This window comes from Elephas maximus, chromosome 7 (assembly GCF_024166365.1).
Source record: "Elephas maximus indicus isolate mEleMax1 chromosome 7, mEleMax1 primary haplotype, whole genome shotgun sequence".
Classification (NCBI taxonomy): domain Eukaryota; kingdom Metazoa; phylum Chordata; class Mammalia; order Proboscidea; family Elephantidae; genus Elephas; species Elephas maximus.
This window is the reverse complement of record NC_064825.1, coordinates 134,603,630-134,618,380: the sequence shown is the minus strand read 5'-3', so window position 1 is coordinate 134,618,380 and position 14,751 is coordinate 134,603,630. Positions and strand designations below refer to the sequence as shown.

The window sequence follows — 14,751 nt, the reverse complement described above, 5'->3', positions numbered from 1 at the left end:
GCCTGGCTACCACCGATAACTGCTCTGACAGGGAACACAACAGAGAATCCCTGATGGAGCAGGAGAACAGTGGGATACAGATATCGAATTCTCGTAAAAAGACCAGCTTAATGGTCTGACTGAGACTAGAAGGACCCTGGAGGTCATGGTCCCCAGACCCTTTGTTAGCCCAAGATTGGAACTATCGCTGAAGCCAACTCTCCAGACAGGGATTGGACTGGACTATAAGATAGATAATGATACTGATGATGAGTGAGCTTCTTGGCTCAAGTATACACATGAGACTATGTGGGCAGCTCCTGTCTGGAGGGGAGATGAGAAGGCAGAGGGGGACAGAAGCTGGCCGAATGGACACAGGGAATACAGGGTAGAGAGAAGGAGTATGCTGTCTCGTTGGGGAGGAGCAGCTAGGAGTACACAGCAAGGTGTATATAACTTTGTATGAGAGACTGACTTAATTTGTAAACTTTCACTTAAAGCACAATAAATAAATTTTTAAAAATCCATAAAAATGTACAGCAAAACTCAAATTCATAAAAAAGACCAGATTTTCTGGACTGATAGAGGCTGCGGGAACCCCGAGACTACAGCCCCAAGGCAGCCTTTTAACCTGGAACTGAAGCCACTCTCGAAGGTCATCTTTCCACCAAATAAGTGTTTGGCCGATAACATAAGCAATAACACCCTTGAGAAATGTGCTCCTGGGAACAACCAACTATGCAAGACCAAATCTGCAACATTTGCCCACACGCAAAGATAGGAAGGCAAGGAGGGGCAGGGAAACTGTAGGATGGAAGTGGGGAGAGCGCTGACACAGTCGGGGGTGAGCAACCAACATCACAGAACAATTTATGCAAGAATTGTTGAATGGGAAACTCATTTGCTGTGTAAACTTTTACCTAAAATACAATAAAATGTTTAAACAAACAAACAAACCCCCAAATGGCCAATAACCAGTCCATTTCAGCTCACTAATGCCTAGGATATCAATTTTCATGCGTTCCATTTCATTTTGGGAGACTTCTAATTTTCCTAGATTCATACTTCATACATTCCGGTTATTAACGGATGTTTGCAGTTGTCTCTTCTCATTTTGAGTTGTGCCACATCAGCAAACGAAGGTCCCCAAAGCTTGACTCCATCCATGTCATTGAGGTCAACTCTACTTTGAGGCGGCAGCTCTTTCCCAGTTGTCTTTTGAGTGCCTTCCAACCTGGGGGGCTCATCTTCCGGCACTATGTAGACAATGTTCTGCTGCTATTCACAAGGTTTTCACTGGCCAAAAGTTTTCAGAAGTACATTGCCCGGTCCTTCTTCCTAGTCTGCCTTAGTCTGGAAGCTCTGCTGAAACCTGCCCAGCATGGGTGACCCTTATGGTATTTGAAATCCTGATGGCATAGCTTCCAGCATTGCGGCAACCACAAGCCACCGCAGTAGGACAAAGTGACAGACGCGTGGTAGTCTAAGGTGGGCCTGACCCAAGCCATGGTATTTTTGATCACTTCATATGTACACGAAAGAGGGACAGTGAACAAGCGAGACCAAAGAAGAACTGATGCCTCTGAATTGTGGCATTGACAAAGAATACTGAATACACCATGGACTGCCAGAAGGACGAACAAATCTGTCTTGGAAGAAGTACCGCCAGGAAGCTCCTTAGAAGCGAGAATGGCAAGACTACATCTCACATACTTTGGACATGTTATCAGGAGGGACTAGTCCCTGGAGAAGGACATCATGCCTGATAAAGTGGAGAGTCACAGAAAAAGAGGAAGACCCTCAACAAGATGGATTGACACAGTGGCTGCAACAATGGGCTTAAGCATAACAGTGTCTGTGAGGATGGTGTAGGACCGGGCAGTGTTTCATTCTGTTGTGTATAGGGTTGTCACTGGGTCACCTAACAATTGCATAAAAGGCAAGAACTCTACCAGTGATCCAGCACTACCCTCTCTGTTAATCTAAAATCATGACAAATGAGGAAGGACATGAACAGGACTTTGGCAGTCATGTAATGTCATGAAACCAGCCTGTGTTTGTTTATGAATTCACCCAGTCATGTAATGCCATGAAACTAGCCTGTTTGTTTATGAATTCACCCATATATAGTAAAAGCATCAGAAGTTAGGCTGGCGTGGAAATCTGGGAGGGGCTCCCTGTGGGAAGGATCGAGATGCACTGCGTGGGGTGCGTTCCGGGAAGCCTCCGCTGTCAGTAACGTTTGGCTCTTAAAATAAACCTAAAGCCAGTACAGGACAGCCAAACGTGAAGACCTTGATCAAGCAGGCAGGTTACGACTTGATGAAGCTGGTTTCCGTTCCATTATTTTGTGTCGTTCCTGTTTAAATCTTTCATACTATATTTTAATTGATCATCAGGAGACGGTCCACCCCTGCCCTAAGAGTCTGATGGCTGGGCGCCTTCCCAGGAGGCAGAGATGAAACTACTTCCCCCCAGGGCCACTGTGCCCAGCACTGCTCTGAGCAGGCTCTGTGCTTCAAACGTACCCTCCCACCACATCCTCGAAGTACCCCTTTTACAGATAAGGAACACTGAGGCCCGGAGCTTAAGGGACTCACCACGGCCCCACAGGCAGTGACATGTCAAAGCAGGGATTCCCACCAGGTGTGCTGACTGCTGAGCCCCCGTCCTGACCACCATGCCACCTGGCATCCAGTGGTCACACTTGGCGTCCATTGGTTAGACGGTCACCGCACAGAGGCCCTCAGGCCAGAAGGAGCGCCTGTGACAGAATCTGTGTCAGTGTTCACAGACTGGAGCATCTGGCTTAATGAGCTAGCTATCTAGTGATTCCTGGCCTGGTGGGGGGCGGGGGGGGGGGGCGGGGGGAACAAAAGGTAGAGTCAAACAAACAGGAGGGCAGCTCACTGACCCACAAGCAAACACAGAGGGACTTGCCGCCCCAGTGCTTACCGAGGCCCAGATCCCAAGAAGTGGTGGCCAGCAGCGGGGCAACACTGAGTAATAAAAGAAAAGGGGCTGATAAGGGGTAAGGTGAGACAGTGCAGGGGACCAGGGCTCCCAGAGAAGGCGGTGGGGCCCAGTGCCAGGCACCTAAGGGGACGGCACACCTCTGGGTGCTGCCTTGGTCAAGTGGAGCCCAGGGAGGGCTTTCCAGACAAGGGGGTGGAACACACACAGACATAGGAGTGTAGGCGGCAGGACCCCAGGTGATACAGCAGCAGAGGTCACCACACAGAGCAAGCTATCCGCAGGCAAAATTGGGGACCACGTGACCATCACCCCATCAGCCCCACATCACATCAGAACGTGCACTGGGTGATCCAGGAGGGTCACCACACAGAGCAAGCTATCCGCAGGCAAAATCGGGGACCACGTGGCCATCACCCCATCAGCCCCACATCACATCAGAACGAGCGCTGGGTGATCCAGGAGAGCAGGGACAGGGCAGTGGCCTTGCCATTGGTTGGCCGGCCTCGGACTTGAGCAACTTACTCTCCTGTGAAGGTAAAGCAGGCCCAGCCTAGAAGGGTCTCCAGAGAACCTGAGCGAGGTTCTCCTGCGTGAGAGACTTCTCCGGAAGGACAGAGACACAGGTTCAGGACCAGCCTGGCTGCCCTCGGCCCGCCGGCCCAGGCCTGGAGCCTACCCGGACACACTGACCTTTAGGCTCCACCTGGGGCGTGGGGCTCTGCCCCCTCCTGGGCTATGGCTGAGGAGCGTCCACTCTGGAGAAGCTCCACCACCCGGAGGGCCAACAGGAGGGCTGGGTGCCCAGACCCCTGGGGGTCCCGAGGCCTTCCCGCCCCCACAATAGCTGCTGAAACCCATGAACCCCAAGCCCATTCCCAGCCTGTGAGCAGGACCTTGCCCCCCCACCCCTAGCGCACATCTCTCTAAGCTGCCAGGACCCAGAAACACACATGCTACGGACACGTTAACAGAAGCAGACAAGCTCGCTGGGGGTCTGTGACCCCTGGACACTACACTCGGTTCGGTGCAGAGCTCAGCTCCCAGCGTCTGGACCCCTGGCACGTGCGCGGCGAGGTCACTGCGCCCCCTCCATCGCCCACGCGCCCCCTTCCCTACCCTGGCCGGGCATCTCGCGGTGGCGCAGGTGGGTAAGGGGTTCATCCTATATAATCCGAGTGTCCGGCTTTCCCGGCGCTCCACTGGTCACCCCGCCTCCTGGGGAAGTAGCCACGGCCGCTGCCCAGTGCCCGGCCGGCCAGGGCGACCTTCCCACCACGGCGAGTAGGAGGCGGGACTGGCGCCCAGGAGCGGCGGGGAGAATCGGAGGGCACCCAGCACCCTGGGGGTGGGGGCCAGACCACAGCCCGGCCTGGGATGCGCGTTCCCACCGTATTCATCGCAATAGGTGGGCAATATGAAAATCCCGGTGCCGCCTCCCAGTAAAAGGGACAGGGCGCTGGGGATCCCACTCCTTTAAGCTACGCACCGCCCCCCAACACCGTATTCACCCCAATAGACGGGCACAGAATCCCGCAGCTAGAAGAGCACGGTGCGTCCCAGCGTGGAAGCGGCTGAGAGCCCGCTGGTTTCCAAGCCTGCCAGGGAAGCGTCAAGGCGCGGGCGGCAGAGCGCCTTCTGTGCCACCCTGGCCCCCTAGGCCCAACCGGGACCGGGAGGCCTCCCTCCCTTGTGGTCTGCTCTGGCACCAGCTCATTCCCACGGCCCATCCCGCCAGCGACCTAGCGTCCCTCTGGCTGCCCCAGGCACCCTGTACTTCCTCGGGGGCCTACCTGTCTCCGGGTGGGGACCTGAGTCTGGCAACCTTGCAAGGGCTGCTGCTCTCACAGCAGAGCTTGGCATAACGGGTTTCCAAACACTACCGGCCTTGGACCAAGGAAGGTGGCCCAGGGCTGCCAGGTGTGACCATTTGGGGGATGGAGGTGGACATAGCCAGCTCAACAGCTGAACATGGGGACAGATGGATATTATTTGAGGGGGGGGAACACGCAGGACCCCAAATAAAATCCCTCCTCATGTTGTCATTTAAGCTTTGTAGAAATCCATAGTGTTAGACCGAACAGTGTTCAACGGTTGAGCCTCAACTTCCCCTTCGGCCCAGCCTGGCTTCTGCACAGGAGAACACCTACCCCCCAGAGGGATACCCGAGCCCTGCTTAGTTCATCTCCATCTGCCAAATGAAAAAGCGGGCATTCTTCCGAGATAAGACCACTATTCCACAGTCCATCTCTGATTCAGAAATGACTAGACCCCTGGGACCGGTCTCTGGATGACTCAGTGCTGGGACGGGATGACCTGGTGAAGCCAGGTACCAGGTGTGGGGGGTGGGGATGGGGACATCTGGTCTCCCCCCACTGGCTTCCCTGGATTAAGACAATTCTACAGCTTTCCACTCCTGCATCCCATGAGCACAGAGCGCCTACTAAGTGCCAGACACTGCTGTGGTTCCTGGGAATGAAGCCCTCAGTAGACGTTCAGGCAACTAGCAAGTGAACAGTGACCACGGGGCTACCACCCCACCACCGCCGGCTCTGGCCCGCCTGCTTTCTCCACACTAAGTCATGACATTACTCAACAAACCCGGACCCAGATAATCACAGACACGGGTGAACGCCGCTAAGAAAATAAAACGGGGATGTGAGCTCCTTTGGCATGAGCACTCCAGGTCAGGGACAGAGGAGGCTTTCGGAGAACTGACCGCAGACCGGAGACCTGAATTAGATGGAACCCATGCAGACCTGGGGGGAGACCCCTGGCAGAGGAAGCAGTGAGTGCAAAGGCCCCGTGGTAGGAAAGAGCTAGGCCTAGGGCTGGGTCCAGGGAGGGGGAGATGAGATGAGACAGGCAGGCAGAGACCAGGGTGTTTAGGGCCCTGGGGTCACGGAAAGGAGTCTGGACATTCTGAGTAAGATGGCTTGTCATGAGGGTTCTGAGCAGGCAGGTTGGAGGGCGGTTTATATTTTACAAGGCCGGGCAGGCTGCCGCTGGAGTAGCAAAGGGGCAGGAACAGGAGACACCTGTTAGATGGCAGACACTGCCCTCCAGGCAGAGCAGCGGAGGTCGTACCTGGAAAGAAGCAGCTAGATTTGAGGGGGGCTCGTCCCTGGGGGAAGCCCTGGTGGCCCAGTGGGTTATTGTTCACCAGCTAACCAAAAGGTTGGCAGTTCAAATTCACCAGCCGCTCCCTGGAAACCCTAAGGGGCAGTTCAATGCTGTCCTACAGGGTCGCCATGAGTTGGAATCAACTCAACAGCAAGGAGTTTGGTTTTTGATTTAGCCCTTGGGTGGAGCAAACGGTCTGTGCTTGACTGCTAACTGAAAGCTTGGTGGTTCAAATTCACCCATGGCGCCATGAAGAAAGGTCTGGCAATCGGCTTCTGAAAGGTTGCAGCCTTGAAAACCCTCAGTTCTACCTGTACACATGGGGTCACCATGAGTCAGAAATCGATGGCAACAGGTTTGCTATAAAGACAGACAGCAGCACTGTCTGTCCATAAGGAGGTGGAGGAAAGCCCTTGCTCACAGCCCAGTGGCTCCAGGATTGGTTTATGGAGGTGGAGGAAAGCCCTTGTAGTACTGTGGACCCCTTCAAACCACTAACAAGCCGCGTGTCCTGAGGGGGGCCTGCCTCTGACTGGCCTGATTGACCTTGGCAGGGGCCTGTGCTGGATGGCCCTGAGACCTCTCCTGGTGGTCGAGCCCCCCATGGGTCTGTGATCCTGGTGGCAGGAATTTCTTCTCGGGGACCCTGATGCACACATGCACGCACACCCTGCTGTTCCAGGGCTTGGTCCTACAGCACTCTTTCTCTGGGATGACTTATTCCCCAGCTGCCTCGCTGGACAAAGAACTCCAACCAGTCATTGTTCAGTCCTGTTCCCCCTCTCCTAGCCCAAGTCCTGGCTGTCAGTTGGCAGGTCCAGAGCACAGAGCCAGTACCTCCTCCAGGTAGCTCAGACCCCAGCACACACCAACTTCACATGCTCCTGGGCCTAAGAGAGTGCAGGACCCCAAGTCCAAGTCCTTTGTACTCTTCGCTGGCCACTCCTCCCTCCCCGAGGTGCTTCACCCTCAGCGTGCAAACCTCCACCTGGTGCGATCAAAATCACAGTGCTGTGGCCAGGCCCACTGTGCCGCCGGAATCCTGGAGGGGACAGGAGCCTCCCCGGGTACACCACTCGGCTGTAGGTTCTGTTTCCTTAAACTGCGGACTCAGTGAGGCGTGCAGCAAAGCTGGCACTGAAAGCAACGCCCACTGTCCTTTGTGACGGCCACGAGCCACACAAGGACATTCGAGGACTGCATGCCTGCCAGCATCGAGGGTCAGCAGCACTGTCTGTCTGCACTGCCCACTCCTGGCCCCCGACACTCAGGGTGCTCACCAAGGCTCCCTGCCAGCCTGTGCACACCAGGGCACTTCTGCCCACCGTACCCTGGACCCCACGGCGGGAACCCCAGTCTCCCAGCTCTCTTTGTATAAAAGCCTCAGAATCCTCTTGGCACCATGCACCCCTGTGCCTCAGTGTCCCCTGAGCCCTAGGCTTCCAGCTCACCAGGCCTCTCCCAGAGAACCAAGAGCTGGGTCTGCAATGTTTCTCAGCTTCGGCCACAGCACCCACATTCACCTTGTACTTGAACGATGATTGGGAAGGAGTGGTGGGTTTCTCTCCCCTGGACGTTGGCCTCACCCTGCACAACGTGTGGGTGTGGGCCTGGCCACAGAGGCGGGCACCAGGGGATGCATGACAGTCTTCTAACCCCTGTCTGGTCACGAAGTTGTTAATCCCTCCCCCAAGCATGGCATAGCAGGTTAATGTCCCTGCTCCATGAGTTCCCGGGAAGCCTGGATTTCAGGAGAGAGATGGATGCTGGGGTTCTCGGCATAGCAAACCCGACCCTAAGGGGCCTGCATTTGGCATTCTGTAAAGAGCCCAAAGCAATCCGTTGGTGGACTCGCCCACCCAGACAAGCAGGCACACTGGGCCCAGGAGGAGGCTTCATGCCGCACCACCACAGAGGGGCGGGGCGCGGGGGTAGATATTTGCACAGCAGCCCTACAGGCCAGGCCAGACTGTGGTGGGTCAGAGGCCCCTGGCCTGGCCCATCTGCCTTGTCACCTTCTCTAAACACAGCCTGGCAGGAGACACTGGATAGGGACACTGAGCAGACAAACACACGGCACAGTGCCTGCCTCCTTGGCACTCTGAGCCCTGTGTTAAAGGGCCGCCACGCTCACATATGTGCTGCAAGACAATAGGGTTTGCCACTTGAAGGAGACCAGCCCCAGGTCTGCCCCAACCTGCCTGCTGCCTGCGACACCAGCCCACTCTTCCCAAGCCCTGTCAAGTTAAAGGGACAGCAGGGCACGGACACCTACACAGAAGTGGAATAACAGTGTGGCAAAGGCAGACAGCTGCGCCAGAGGGCTGGGTCGGCCTGGTGCAGACCCAAGGGTGTAAACGGTCTGATTCCCAAGGCTGAACCACTCGCTGTCCCCAGCTCTGGTCTTGCCCTCCCCGTCCTGGGGGCTGCCCCCCCCCACACACACCTAGTAGGGGAGAGCAGAGAGGACCGCCTGTAAAAGGTACCTTGCCCAGCTCAGGTGGAAGGGTGGACACTCAGCTGAATTATTTAGGAGAGCAGCAAATTAGGAAAACCCCAGCATGGCACAAGGGGAGACCTCCAGCTGCTGCTCCAGCCAGGCCAGGCCCAAGTTCGTCCAAGGACGGGTGGGGGCTGAGGAGCCCACCTGGCAGCGCTGGGGGACGGGTCCACATCCCCGGCCCTGGTGGAAGGCTGCCTAGCTGGGCGGGAGTGCTGCCTGGCACCGAGGCTAGGCCCGGGCAGGGAGGGGCTGCTGGCCCAGTCTCCCTCCCCTGCCATTTCGCTCCCTCTCCCAATCCCCAGGGTCCTCAAGCCACAGGACCCTCCTATAAGCTCAAGTCGCCAGAACAATTCCTGAAGGGCTGGGTGGCGCACGAATCGAGGCTGGGTGGGCGAGGACCAAGAATCCAGGCAGCGCCGCGCTGGGGACCCAGACGAACGCCTCCGAAGCCAGCCCCGGACTCGCATCCAGACGCCGCGCCCACCCCTTCAAGCCTGCAGCCGGCGAGGCGGGGGCAGAGACGCCCCCTACTCGGGCGGCTTGTAGCGCTCAGACCGCCGCCGTACCGGTCTCCACGCCTTCAAGCCCACCAAGTGGGGAGCCAGCTGGGCGTGTCACTTTCCACCGGCCCCAAAGCCCCGGCCGCCCGCGCCCGCCCCAAGGTGCCCGGGCCCCCGCCGATCCCCGCGCCTGGCTGCGCCCCAGTCCCCGGGCTCCCCTGGTCCTGCGGCCCGCTGGAAGCTCCGGGACCGTCTCGGCGCTCGCGCGGCCTGGTCCCCGGCCCGGTCCCCGCGCTCTTACCGTGCGCGCAGCTCGGGGCTCCGCAGGCGGCGGGCGCGGGGGCTCCGCAGGCGGCGGCGCCGCAGGAAATGCCGGCGGACGGTCCCAGGGCGCGGGGCGGCGGCGGGCGGGGCGCCGAGGGCGGCGGCGGCCGCAAAACCCGGGCGGGATCGGCGGCGCCGGAGCGGGCCGCGAGCCGCCCGGTCACAGCGAGCCTCGGCCTGCCCGCGCCCCTCGCCCGGGCGCACTCTGCGGCTCACGCGCACCAAGCCGGCGGGCGGTGGGAGATCGGCGCCTCCAGCGAAAATCGAAAATCTGCAGGAGGGTGGCCGCGAGCCTCGCTAGGTTCTCGCATTTAGGGGTACAGGGAATTCAGCTTCTCCAGGGTCGCAATGTGCGCGCTCCCCAGCCCACCCTGGAGCAAGCATGGGGAGCCCCCTTTTCCCTTCCTGAGCCCAAGAAACTGTCATCATCCCATTCTCAACCCCCTCTTCACAGAAACCACCAGAAGAAGAGGGGAACCCCAGAAACCCTCCGCAAGGTCTTGTCCTGCACGTGTGCCTGGGAGGACCCCTCTGCCCTCCGCCCTCTGCCCTCCGCCCTCCACTCTTGCTAAGACCCTGTCTCCTGTGCTTGTCCTTTTGTGTGTTCTCCCTCCTGCTTTTCTCCCAGGAGACCCTTCATACCCCCCAAGTCCTCTTTTCTATAAAACACATTTATTATAATTCCTTTAAACGGCCCCCAAATAGGAGCTGAGGGGTCCTCTCCTGACCCCTTACCCCTAGGACCAGGTAGAACACGCCAGGGCCAGCAGCCTCCTCCAAACCACACTTCAGTTGGTTCCCTTGAAGAGGCGGCTGGCCCTTGGCAGGGAGCCCACCTCCTTCCCACGCAGTCTGCGGCCACTGTGCTCATGTCCACACCCATGTTTTCATTCTCAGTGGACTTGGGTACATCGAGGGCAGCCCCCAAGCCTGCTTCTCTTGGAGATACTTTAAGACCAGGCAGGGCTGTGGCCGGGAGTCTAGAAGGCTAGGCTGCCCGTTGAGGTTCCTCCCAGCCCCCGAGCCTGGAACCAACATGCAGGTACTGTTACCTTAGCGCTGCCCCCACCAGGTGGGTGGTACAGGGCCAAGTCCCTTCCCCACTTAGCCTGTTAGACCAGGTACATGGGAGGTAGGGGTCACAGTTAGGGAAGCCAGGGTAGGGGCTACTGTCTGGACCCCTCTCAGCTCACTCCCAGGACCAGCCTGCTCTGACCCCGTGGTCACCTTGCGAAGCCTTTGAATGCGGAACTGCTCAGATGGGATGCTCAGGGCCATGGCAGACCGCCCAGCGTGGCCTGGGGCAGGTGGCCTCCTGCCTCTCTGCAGAGGGTCTGTGGGGTGGGATCCGAGTGAGCTGTGACTGCACAAAGCCCTGTGCATTGCCAGGAGCCTGGTAACGTGCTGGTTGCTGGGGTCAATCCGTGGGGATGGAGCAAGAAAACACAGCCCCTGTCTCCCTGGGGAGGAGTTATCATGGGCCACCTTAGGGGAAGTTTCCAGTCACTTGGTAATGCCAGGCCTCTGGGGCCACTTGATTTCGTGAACTGATGCTGCTCTGCACAGGCCACAGAGTCAGGGGGCACCTGGTGGGTGGCATCAGGGAGAGTAGGTAGGTGGGGCAGAGCCTCAACCATTCTGGTGTGGGTCTGGCCACAACTGAACGACCAGGTGAGAAGCGTGGAACGTGCTGGACACAGCAACAGGCGTCAGCCGCATAGTCCGGCTGCGTGGCTGTTGCAGGATGCTTCTGGAAAAACCCCCTTCCCGCCTGGTTGTAGAGGGACAATGCAATGCGGGGAACTCCAGGCTAGAAGGAGCCTTGAGCCGTGCCACTGCCAGAATGCGACTGGGTCCCTGGGTGGAAAACCTGTTCCTCCCAAGCCTCAGCTTCCTCGTCTGTACAGTGGGTGGACACGTGGGTGTGGGGGCAAACGCAGGGAAGGGGGAGCGCAGAGAAGCGCTGAGATGTGCAGGGTTGTGCTGGGGGGCAACCTGGGGAGCTGTAGGGCCTGGGCAGGCCTGTTAGACTCTTTGTACCTGGTATCTTCATCTGTAAGTTCAAGCTGGGAGCAGTCCCCATCTTCATCCTGAACTGCTGGGGTCTCTGGTGCAGTACTGGATTCCTGAGATGCCCAGCTGCTTAGGAGAGGGAACAACCTGTCAGTGGGAGCATTACTGCAGGAAGAAAGGACTTCCGTTGTCTCTGAGCAACGCCTGGTTCCCACTATCATCAGCAGAGCCTTCTCATTTCCGTAATTGCCAGAAATTCAGTTAGGTGTGTTCAGGTAAGGCAGACTTTTAGAACCCTGTGGCACAGCCGTTAAGAACTTGGCTGCTACCTACAAATGTTGGCAGTTCGAATCCATGAGTCGGAATCAACTCCACGGCAAGGGGTTTGGTTTGATTTGGTTTTTGCAAATATGGAGCATCGGAAATGTTTAAAATCAGGCTGTCTCAATCCAAGTTTCTCTCCAGAGCTGCGGTTCTCACTCAGTCCCTCCTCGTGGCCACCGCCCTTCTTGGCTGCACTGAGCTGCCATGGCTGGGGAGAGCTAGGCCCCCCAGGGTAGTGAGGTCATGGGGTAGGGTGGGCAGGAGCAGGGAGGCGCCCCTGTCCCCAGGGAGGCGCTGTGCAGAGATGCCTTCATGGGCTGAGTCACGGACCCAGCGGCTGCTTCTCTTCCCTCTTGGGGAAACTGCAGCTTCGTGGCAGAATCTCCCCTCCCAGTTCTGGGCAGTGCTGAGCGTGGTGCTGGGGCGCCCGACAGGCTGCTGCCCGCGTGGTACGGGCAGGGCCGGATGAAGGCTTGTGAGGGCCCTAAACACGGATAATCTGTGGTGCTCTCCTCTGCTTACTCACACATTTGAACTGGATTTGTGAGTTGTACCCATACACACATACACTCATATATGTGTGTGTATGCGTGTGCGTGTGTGTGTCTTAGCCATCCATGCTGTAATTCCTTTTTAAATGCAACTATATATTAACATAGCAACGATCGTGGGGATGGTGTGGGATGGGGCAGTGTTTCCTTCTGTTGTACGTAGGGTCATTAGGAGTCGGAAGGACTCAACGGCACCTAAGACAACAGCAACGTAATATTAGCAATTGAACGCAAAAGTGGCGTGTGCCGTTTTAACAGAATGAGGTGATCTGGATTATAAAATTTTTGGTGGGTGCGGGGTACTAAGATTTTTACTATATACCACATTTTCTGCAAAAAGAATACTCCACGTATTTTACCACCAAGAAGATTTCTAGTATTTTTTGGACGTTCACCACGTTAGCACTATATAAACGTATGCGAGGTTGCATCCGCGTGTATACAAACATTTTATAAGTTATAAATCTTATGGTTTACAAAGCTTGGGACAAGTCTACGTAAATGTTATACCGTTAAGAAGTAACTGGATTAATTCATTGCAGCGGTCGACCTACTCGCGTTCCCTCACTTTTGCGTGTCACCTGGGGCTACAGTTCCCGTTGGTTGTTTACCAGGATGTACACTCTCACCACACAAGAGCACACCCTTGTGTCCGTATCACGGCAAAGAGCACTGCTGGCCCTCCTGGCTGGAGTTGCTGGATCAGCAGACGTGGATGTACAAGACGGTTCTCTCAAAATGGATCAGAGACCTGTTATCAATTAATATAACGCATCCTGGCCCAGTGACTGCTCGTGTTGGATCCAGCTGCATACTGGGTGAATGTAGCAAGACTTAGACTCCACGGCCCACCCCCTCCTCTTGCTTATTAGAAAGAAATAGTGTTCTCCCAAGAGACCTGCCGAGATAAGGAGTTTCGGTTACTCAGAGGGGACTGCGGGAGACAGAGGTCAACACAAGCGTTGAAGTGGTGGGGGCCTCATAGCAACCTTGCGATGGGCGCCCTCCTGACCCCGCGTGGACTTGACGTCTGGCCGGCACGCCCTCACGCCTGGAGCCGGCATCAGTTTCATGTAGTGCTCCGGTAGTTCCCTTCCACTGTGGCGCTTGCTTTTCCTCGTGTCCTGTCTGCTTGGCCTCTGTGGGTCTTTGCTTTGGACGACTGCTGTTCCTATTTTGTTGATGCCCCAAACATGTGCTTACCCTGCTTGCTGGGCAATCCATCCCTGGGTGCGGGCATGCTGTCTGTCTCTGTCTTTCTGTCTATCTCTCACCCTCTCTGTCTTTCTCTCTCTCAGTCTCTGTCTTTCTGTCTCTGTCTATTTCCCTCTGTCTCTGTCTGTCGCTGTCTCTCTGTCTCTCAATCTTTCTAGCTTTCTCCGTCTCTCAGTCTCTCTACCTCTGTCTCTCAGTCTCTCCACCTCTCTCTATCTCTCAGCCTGTCTCTGTCTTTCTCAGTCTCTCTCTCTGTCTTGCAGTCTCTCCACCTCTATCTCTCAGCCTCTGTCTCTGCCTGTCTATCTCTCAGTCTATTTCCGTCTGTCTCTCTATCTCTGTCTCCCAATCTCTCTAGCTTTCTCCGTCTCTCAGTCTCTCTCTCTTTCTATCTCTCTCTACCTCTGTCTCTCAGTCTCTCCACCTCTATCTCTCAGCCTGTCTCTGTCTTTCTCAGTCTCTCTGTCTTGCGGTCTCTCCACCTCTATCTCTCAGCCTCTGTCTCTGTCTATCTCTCAGTCTATTTCTCTCTGTCTCTCTATCTCTGTCTCTCTGCCTCTCTCTTACACACATGTGTCTGTCCTCCAGGATGTGCCTGTCCCTCAGGAAGATGGGGATGAGTGGACAGGAGGCCAGGCAGGAGAAGCCAGGAGAGGCCAGGGTGGCTGGAGGCACCTCACCTCCAGACAGGCACCTGGGCTCATGTCTCCCCACCCCTGCCCTGCTGATGCCTCGGAATTGCAGAGGGGCAAATTCAGCACAGATGGAGGTGGGTGGGTGGGAGGAGAACCCCGGGCAGGTGTGGAACACCTGGGAGGAGGAAGGGTGCCTCTTGGCTGGCCACTTGCGAGAGCAGGCCTGGGGGCCACCTTGAATGGGTGCGTCTCTGTAGGGGATGACCTCCTCTCCTGGTCCTCCCCAGGAGGCCTAGTCTGCTCACGTGGGAGGCCACAGGCCCAGGGACCGGTGGGGACCCTGCCTCACTCTGCTGGTCTCAGGCTTTGCTTCTTCTTTTTATTATGGTAAATATAGAGGTATCAAAACATTTGCCATTTCAAAGTGACATTGCTTATGCTTGCCGTCTTGTGAGACCATCACCTCTCCCTGTTTCCAAATCTTTCCATCACCTCAAACAGAAGCCCAGGCCCCCCACCCCAGGCAATAAATCCCCTTTCTCCCACTCTCCTGCCTGCTGCTGGCACCCGCTAAGAAACTTTGGTCTTTATACACTTGCCTATTCTGCATG

The 14,751-nt window shown here is 56.6% G+C and overlaps 1 protein-coding gene across 2 annotated transcripts in view; it reads right to left on the bottom strand.

Annotated features, from left to right (window-relative positions):
• Window positions 1–9,461, bottom strand: part of OSBPL5 (oxysterol binding protein like 5) — a 96,953-nt gene extending 87,492 nt beyond the window's left edge. The window contains exon 1 of one of the 2 annotated variants that reach the window (XM_049892801.1): window positions 9,380–9,461. The gene's annotated coding sequence lies outside the window, so the exon portion shown is untranslated. The remainder of the gene's footprint in view (window positions 1–9,379) is intronic. The other variant, XM_049892800.1, reaches the window with a different exon arrangement.
• Between the last annotated feature and the right edge of the window lie 5,290 nt (window positions 9,462–14,751).